The following is a 7476-nucleotide window of genomic DNA, read 5'->3' as shown; positions in this document are numbered from 1 at the left end:
ATGTCCTATTCAGCAAATCTGCCTCCCCTTCCCCACCCTCATTGTTTCTCACAAAAGCAAAAAAATTCCTTTATTATTTTATCTTCCATTACATTTCAGAAGTGCATTTTTCAGTTTAATTATCTGCCAGCAGTTCAATACATCTTATCATCAGTGATTTCTCCATGATTTGTGCAATTCTACCTGGAAGATTTTCAAATTTACTTTTCAGGGGTATGAAGAATCTTCACCAAGTCTCCAACTGCCATTACTTCCCATTCTTCTTTTTCCTGTCAACTTCCAGCCAGAGTTCTTCAAAACGCCCTTTTGTTTATTTTGTTGGTTTGCTTAGAGTTGCCACTTAATCCTCGCTTTTTCTGCAAGTGGCAGAGTTTCTGAAGTACAAAAAAGCCTCCTTTTTAGAAGGTGAAAGTTTTTATTTCCTTTCAGTAAGAAACATAACACCTTTGACATACAAGACCTTTCAATTTTTGAATTTCCACGTAAAGTTTCCTTTGTTTTAATTTGCTATGAAATGAGGGACCCTTTATTTAGCTCCAGTTTTCTTGGCTGTACTTTTCCACAGAGTTCTATCTCCTAAGATAAACATTGTGGTGTGTCTCAAAAGTTCCCTCACTTTTGCCTGCACTGGTCTTCACTCTCCAAATGGAAGCCTTTTAAACAAAATTTGATAACTTTGCAGAAACTGTTCCACTTGGTAAGGAGTTCTGTTTTCCAAAAATACTGACATTCACTTTGGTTCTGTTTATACTCTATCAAAAGTGATCTGTTTTATCTTGTAATCACATGCTATCAAAGCTAAGATTTTAAGAACTGGAGACTCCCTTGTCCATCTCCCATAAACAACTTATGCCCCAATTAAATGGAAGAGCACAGTATGACAACTTTCCCCTGGGTTTTTTACTTGGACATAAATTCTAATCTCAGAGAGCAACTTCCCACAGAGTGATTTTTTTCCTTTGAAAAACTTTGTGCAGCTGAGAAAGGAATGAGTCCATGACCCTAACAATGCAGCAGTGGTCCACACTCATTTCTTCCAACTTCAAGTCATATTTTGCAGAAAATCAAACACCCTTTAAATTATTGCACAGATGTGCCTTCCTCCTCTTCACCACAATGACACTGTAGTTACACTTACAGTGTTTATTTTCTCCTCTCTTGCCTTTTTTTTTTTTTTTAAAGCTGGGAATCTGATTCTGTCTACTTGCAATGAGGAGAGAGGAAATGGAAGAAAACCAGGGTCAGATCCCAAGTGCAAGAGGTAGGAACATGCTGAACTGGTCAAAGAAAGCTGCAATTAAAGGATGAGCTGTTCATTTTAACATGTGTAGATTGCTGCCTAATAGTCTATCTATGCCAGAGCTCCAAAGAGAGCCACCTACGTGGTTAAAAGACTAAGAAAACAGAAATTATTACGCTTGCAGACTCTAAAGGCAATATGTACTTTTCTATAATGTGAACATTGTAAGTCAAGGATATCAGGAAAAGACAATTAACCACTATGTACATCTTCCTTCTAATGTACAGGTAACACTCATAGCTCAAAAGGCTCATCATGCATTGCATCGTCCATCCCTCTCAGTTCCCCAACTAGTGTGACAAAAGTTCACAGTTTTGTGTACTTTAGTGAAACAAGGGTTACCCCACAAGATTTTACACTGAGCTCAATGATCTGGTATTTTAATATATTCTACTACTTTTACATATATGCAACATTATCTTAACCTCTCCACATAAGATATCATAGGCTGCTGTGGACTTAGGGAACAAATACCATTAAGCAATAAGAATGACAGTTACTGCGATTAACATAAGCACAAGGTATTCTTGGTAACAGAGAGATGGCAAGTCTCCGTCAAAGGCTGAACCTATAGGTACTGCTACTAATACAGCAACTGCAACACTCTTCTCTTAGTTGTCTTTAAATTACCTTAGGTGGGCTCAACAAATACAAAATAAAAATGCTGCAACTGTTTTGACTAAAAATAAAACTTTTGGAAATCATTAACTCTACTTAATGAAGAAAGTACAGACTGTTAAAAACTAATGTGGAAAATACAAGCTGGCATGCTTTAAAGATTATTGGCTTACTCTCACACTGGAGCTCGGGTGTTTGTTTTTTGTGTTTTCTTTTGTTTTTTTTTTTTTCAATTTTCTGTTGATGTTGATATAAATGAACTCAGGCAAGTTAAAACATGCTCTATCATTACCATGGGTCCAAAGATTCACACAAGAGAAAGGGGGAAAGATTAAAGACAACTTGAATAACGCAACTCACTATTGTAAATTTGACAAATTGGACTAAACACTGAAAAGGTTGAGGTTTGGTTATTTTACATACTTTCTAAAATATACAAAAATGTTCTGAGGTAACCAAATTTGAGTGTTAATGTACACTCCAACCACAGTAGTTGGAACACTATATCAGCAACTCAGTGTCTCTCTTTCAAAGACAGCTTGGGTAAATATACATTTCTAGTGTGTTCCACAGATTAAATCTTTAAAATCCTGTAAGCTTTGTTACAGCAGCAAATATGCAGTATGTTGCAAGTGTTTCAACCATCCAAGTGATCCATGCTTAGACAGAGACATTCAGAGCCATCTTAAAAAATCATAACTCCTTAATGAAAACATAAAAAACCCAACACTCACTTTTTTGTTTAGAGTCTTTCATAGCTTTGGACAAACCTGCACATACATTAGCAAGTAGTCCACTACAGTTGGCACATGTTATTTATTCCATGCAGACCTACAAAAGCAATGAGAAGTACCCAGAACATGAGACAGTGCAGGAGAAAACAATGAGAAAGGCTGGTCTGGATGAAAAATGTGAGGAAACGAGAGATTCTACTCTCAAAAAACTCCCCCAAACCTTCCTAAAAATCCTCTGAGCCTCCTTACACCTGTTACCATGCCAGTTCCCAGAAGACTCTTCGTCCCCAGTCCCACATTCAAAGCCACGTGGCTCTTCCAGCTGCCTTTCAACCTCTCCTGCTCCAAAGAGCGGCAGGTTTTCCCAGCCTCTATTTTTCTTCCCCCTGCAATCTCCAGAACACATTCATTTTGCCCCACCATTATTTATTTCTGTTGACACTGCTTAGAAGCGCGCAACTTCTCTTCGATATTAGTACAGTGCCTCGTGCCTCAAACTAAAGCTTCAGACCAAGCTACTGGAACTAATCATGGGAGGGAGAAAGACTTGAAATATAAAAGTTTAAATTATGTACAGGTCTTAAAATACTAATACACGAGGAAATTTAGATTTCCTATGTGCTAATGCACCATTCTTTAAAGGCTTACTTTGAACTGACAGAAAACTCAAGAAGAAATGGAAATCTCTCACTGGCATGAAAGATAGTTTAATTTTTTATCTCACCAAGTGCAAACAAACTTCCCTGCAATTTTTGCATGTTCTTTGCTAGAAAGAATGCATCTCATTTCAGGGCCTATGTGTTTCACTTAGAGCAGCTATTAACTTCTCACTATTTAAGCCCCATTTTATTACAGCATAAAGCACACTGATAAAAAGACCAATTACTCAATCCAACATTGAAGCGATATAAATCACATAAAATTCCAAAAGGTTGACATGTATTTACTTTGTACTCCTATTTTCATTCACAATATTATTCAGTGTGATCAACACTGCTCATCTCCCTGGTTTCTATCTGCTGTTAATCACTACTAGCATGCCTGACATCTCCCCTGGAAAGCTAAATCAATCAGCACTGCTGTAAAACAATGTCTGTGCAGATTATGGGCAATACAGAATTAAGTTTCTTTATAAATTTCACAGTATCCCAGTACCATGGAAACTAGAGAGAGGAAAAAAGCCCTTTAAGTCATTTTGTCTACGTCAGCACTGGTTTTCTCCTACTGCTTTTTTCCCATGGCCAGTCCATTTTTAAATGAAGCAACATAGAGTAGGGCTCAGCCTATTTTCCCACTCATGGGCAGGGAAGAAACGTCAAGGCTCGATTTATTTATTTATTTAAGTTTAACAAAGCAGTATGTATGGTCACAGTGTATCAACCTCCCTAATTTTCTGCTTGTCCTTAAATTTCACTGATGAGTGGCAGAGTTGGCCACTCAAAGGCTACAGTACGTTGCTCAAGGAGATGCACTGGGTTGTCCCTAGAAGGGGATACATAGGGAACATCACATTCCACAAGCCACCACGCCAGGGTGGTGCTGAACCATAGCTTAATATTGCATGAAACATTTATAGGGGTTTCTGTTTAATAGGCAAAGATAAGTGTTCAAGCTTTCTCCTTGCAGTTATCACACTAGATCATATTTTAACACTGCCTCCCAGTCTACCAGGTCCCAAAAGTTCCCACCTTTGGATACAGTGCTAATGGGTAGATATCATACATCTTCAACACAAAAATTGTATCAGTGAAGCTTTGAAATTTTTTCATTGTCCTCGTGGCACTCACAAACTTAACACCTAGGGCCCCATGCCAGTCATGGGGCTCACAGCCCCTGCCCCAAGCAAGGCCACACCAGGGCTGGTCTCCAGCTCCTCACAGCACTGCCCTGCTGGGCCCAGCTGCAGGCCCACAGCTTGGCCTCAATGTAGGTACGCAGTGGGTAGGGCTGGGGCTGTCCCCATTTGCCCTATTCCTGGTGGGGCAGTGGGATGGGCCCTGATACCACCCTGTGAACCCCTCTCTGGTCCTGGCTCTGATGTGTGCTTTGAGATAATTCAGAGGAAATGAGACAGTGCATTTTGTAAGCTGTATTTTTACCTCCTTGAGCATTCTGAACCAACTCTACCCAGCGCCAAAGGCTGCTCCCTGATCGTAGATATGATGGAAAGCACACAGAGCAGCAAAACAGGAAACAGCAGCAAACCCTTCATAAATAGTGAGTCTTCAATGGAATTATCAGGTTCAGCTCTGGTTATGCTAGCTCAGAGAAGATAAAAAAGCAGAAACAAAGACATCTTGATAATACAGATGACTAAGAGCATAAAAAAAAGATCTGTCTTATAAAGAGACACTGAAAAAATTAGATCTGTTTTATTCAATACCTCTCTAAAGCAGTTAAGAGCAAAACAAAGCAACGAAAAACACTGAAAGAAAAGGTAGGTCTTATGCACACCCCTTCTCTAATAAAATGGAGATATTAAAAAAAAAAAAACCTGATTTTCCTTTTTCATTTCATAGGCCAACATGGGGAGCAAAGAACCTTGCAGAATTTTAATAGTAAGTAAAATGTAAGCGGGTAATAACACAAAGATTAACACCATGAAAGCGTAAAACTTAAGCAAAAAGAGGGGAAAAAAAGTAACATAATGGAGGTAAGGGAAGAAAAACACCAAGAGAAGGTCCATTTCAGCTAGCTGTTTCTGTAATTAGTTGGGCTGATAACTGGACTGGGCAAAAAAATCCAGTAGGACAAACTACACTTTCCAGCTACGTGTGCAAACTGAATTATAATGCAAGTAATTTCCAAGATTATGATCATAGCCTAGAATGAGGCAAAATAACCCTTACAGACTTGCCAGAAACATATTTGTGTTACCAACGACCTGAAGGGAGCAATATGATACAATTTATAGAACTGTACTCTGGAATTAAGTTCAAATTTCTTAACATTCACCAATAAGCCAATCTGCTGTTGTGATGGTGCCAGACCAAGATGTTCTTTAGCGATCATCCACCGCGGTTCTTAGACCTCAGCTGTAAGTGTGGTTTGAGTAGAAGGAAAAAGGATCATAAAATCTAGTGTAATAATTAGGCATACAGGTAAAATATAGTAAGTGGATTATTGAGCAATGTTTAGCTTACAAAGCTGCCACTTAGAACTGCCTTAGGAGCGCCAGTTCACAGGCTGACCTTCTGGCAGCCTCAGACAACCTAGACTACTGTAAGGGATCCGATGAGATGTCTCATAGTATCATAGAGTCATTAAGGTTGAAATGACCACTAAGATCATCTAGTCCAAACATTAACCCATGACTGTGATCACTCCAGACCACATCCTTCAGTGCCACATCTACACCCTTCTTGAAAACCTCCAGAGACAGTGACTCTACCACCTCCCCGGGCAGCCTGTTCCAGTGCCTCATCACTCCTTCTGAGAAGAAATCTTTCCTAACGTCCAACCTTTGCCACGGTCACTCTTGCTTTCAGTATTTCTGATAAATACACTGTTAGATAGGTTAGATGTGATCTTAAAATCTCTGGTGAAGGAAGTTCCATACCCTACCTGGACAATCCAATGCTCAATTACTTGCGCAATTAGAGAGGACTTCCCCTGCCATTTAACCTAATCTTTCTTGCTATAGTTCAGCATGCTGGTTCTTGTTGCACCTCCAGTTGATGTTAAGAACAGTTTATTTCTCTCCACTCTGCAGCAACCAATTACACATCTGAAGATTGTTATCATGTCTTTCATCACTCTTTGTTTCCCTACACCATAAAAATGCAGTTCTTTCACTTCTTTCTCATAGGTTACGTTTTCTAGATCTTGGATCGCCTTTATTATTCTTCTCTTGGCTAACTGCCTGCTGGAACCGTGGTGTCCAAAATCATATACAGTACTGATACCAGACACAGGCACTGAAGTTGTAACTGCCACAAGGTGACATTATATGCCTGGAACAATCCACTTAAGCATCCCAGGATAACGTTTGCCTTGATTTTTCTTTAAATACAAACAAATATACAGCTCTGATCAGCAGAACTGACTGAGTTGAACCTCCACTTTGCCAGTCTACTTCAACTTCTACTTGGACATTGCATTTTTCACATATCTGCAATATGCTGTATCTCAACAGACTCTTCACAGTTGAAAGCTACATTTCCTAATTTTCACAATTTTCAAGGCACTTCAAATAAACATTCTGTACTCATTCACTACTATGTATTATAAACCTGAAATGCTCCCTCAGGTGCCTGAGAGCTGGAAGCCTTTCCAAATCAACCAGAGGGCTGGTTTCCCAGCCTGTGAAATCCTGGAACCAGAGACCAGATCCTTCCAGCACAGCGAGTACCAGTACATCCCAGCATTAGGCAATGGAACAACAGCCATCCCAAGTGGCCTCCCAAGCAGACTTTCCTTTGCAGGTACAGAAAAGAGTCTAATTGCAGTTACTGTAATCTCTTCTACTCTGCTTCTTGCCATAATGTCTGAACAACCATGCCACAAACTAGCTTAAGCACAGATGCCAACAATTCATTTCACTCGTGTGTCTGAGTAATGTGGATTTCTATATCACACAGAAGGATATAACAGAGGATATAACATAAATTCATCACGTGCCAACAAAACAAGCATTTCAAGTCAGCACAATCTACCCGCCGCACTGCAACTGTATTGCAAAAAGTAGAAAATCAACAAGAAAACCCAACACATCTATGACACACCGGGCTCACAGCTCCCTGTTAAAAAAGAAGGCACAAATATCATTATCTCGGACACACGGCTTTCCGGCTCCCACCGTCCCCATCCTCGGGCTGTGGAGCC

The sequence above is a fragment of the Meleagris gallopavo genome, chromosome 2 (genome assembly GCF_000146605.3).
Source record: "Meleagris gallopavo isolate NT-WF06-2002-E0010 breed Aviagen turkey brand Nicholas breeding stock chromosome 2, Turkey_5.1, whole genome shotgun sequence".
Classification (NCBI taxonomy): domain Eukaryota; kingdom Metazoa; phylum Chordata; class Aves; order Galliformes; family Phasianidae; genus Meleagris; species Meleagris gallopavo.
This window is presented reverse-complemented; position numbering follows the sequence as displayed.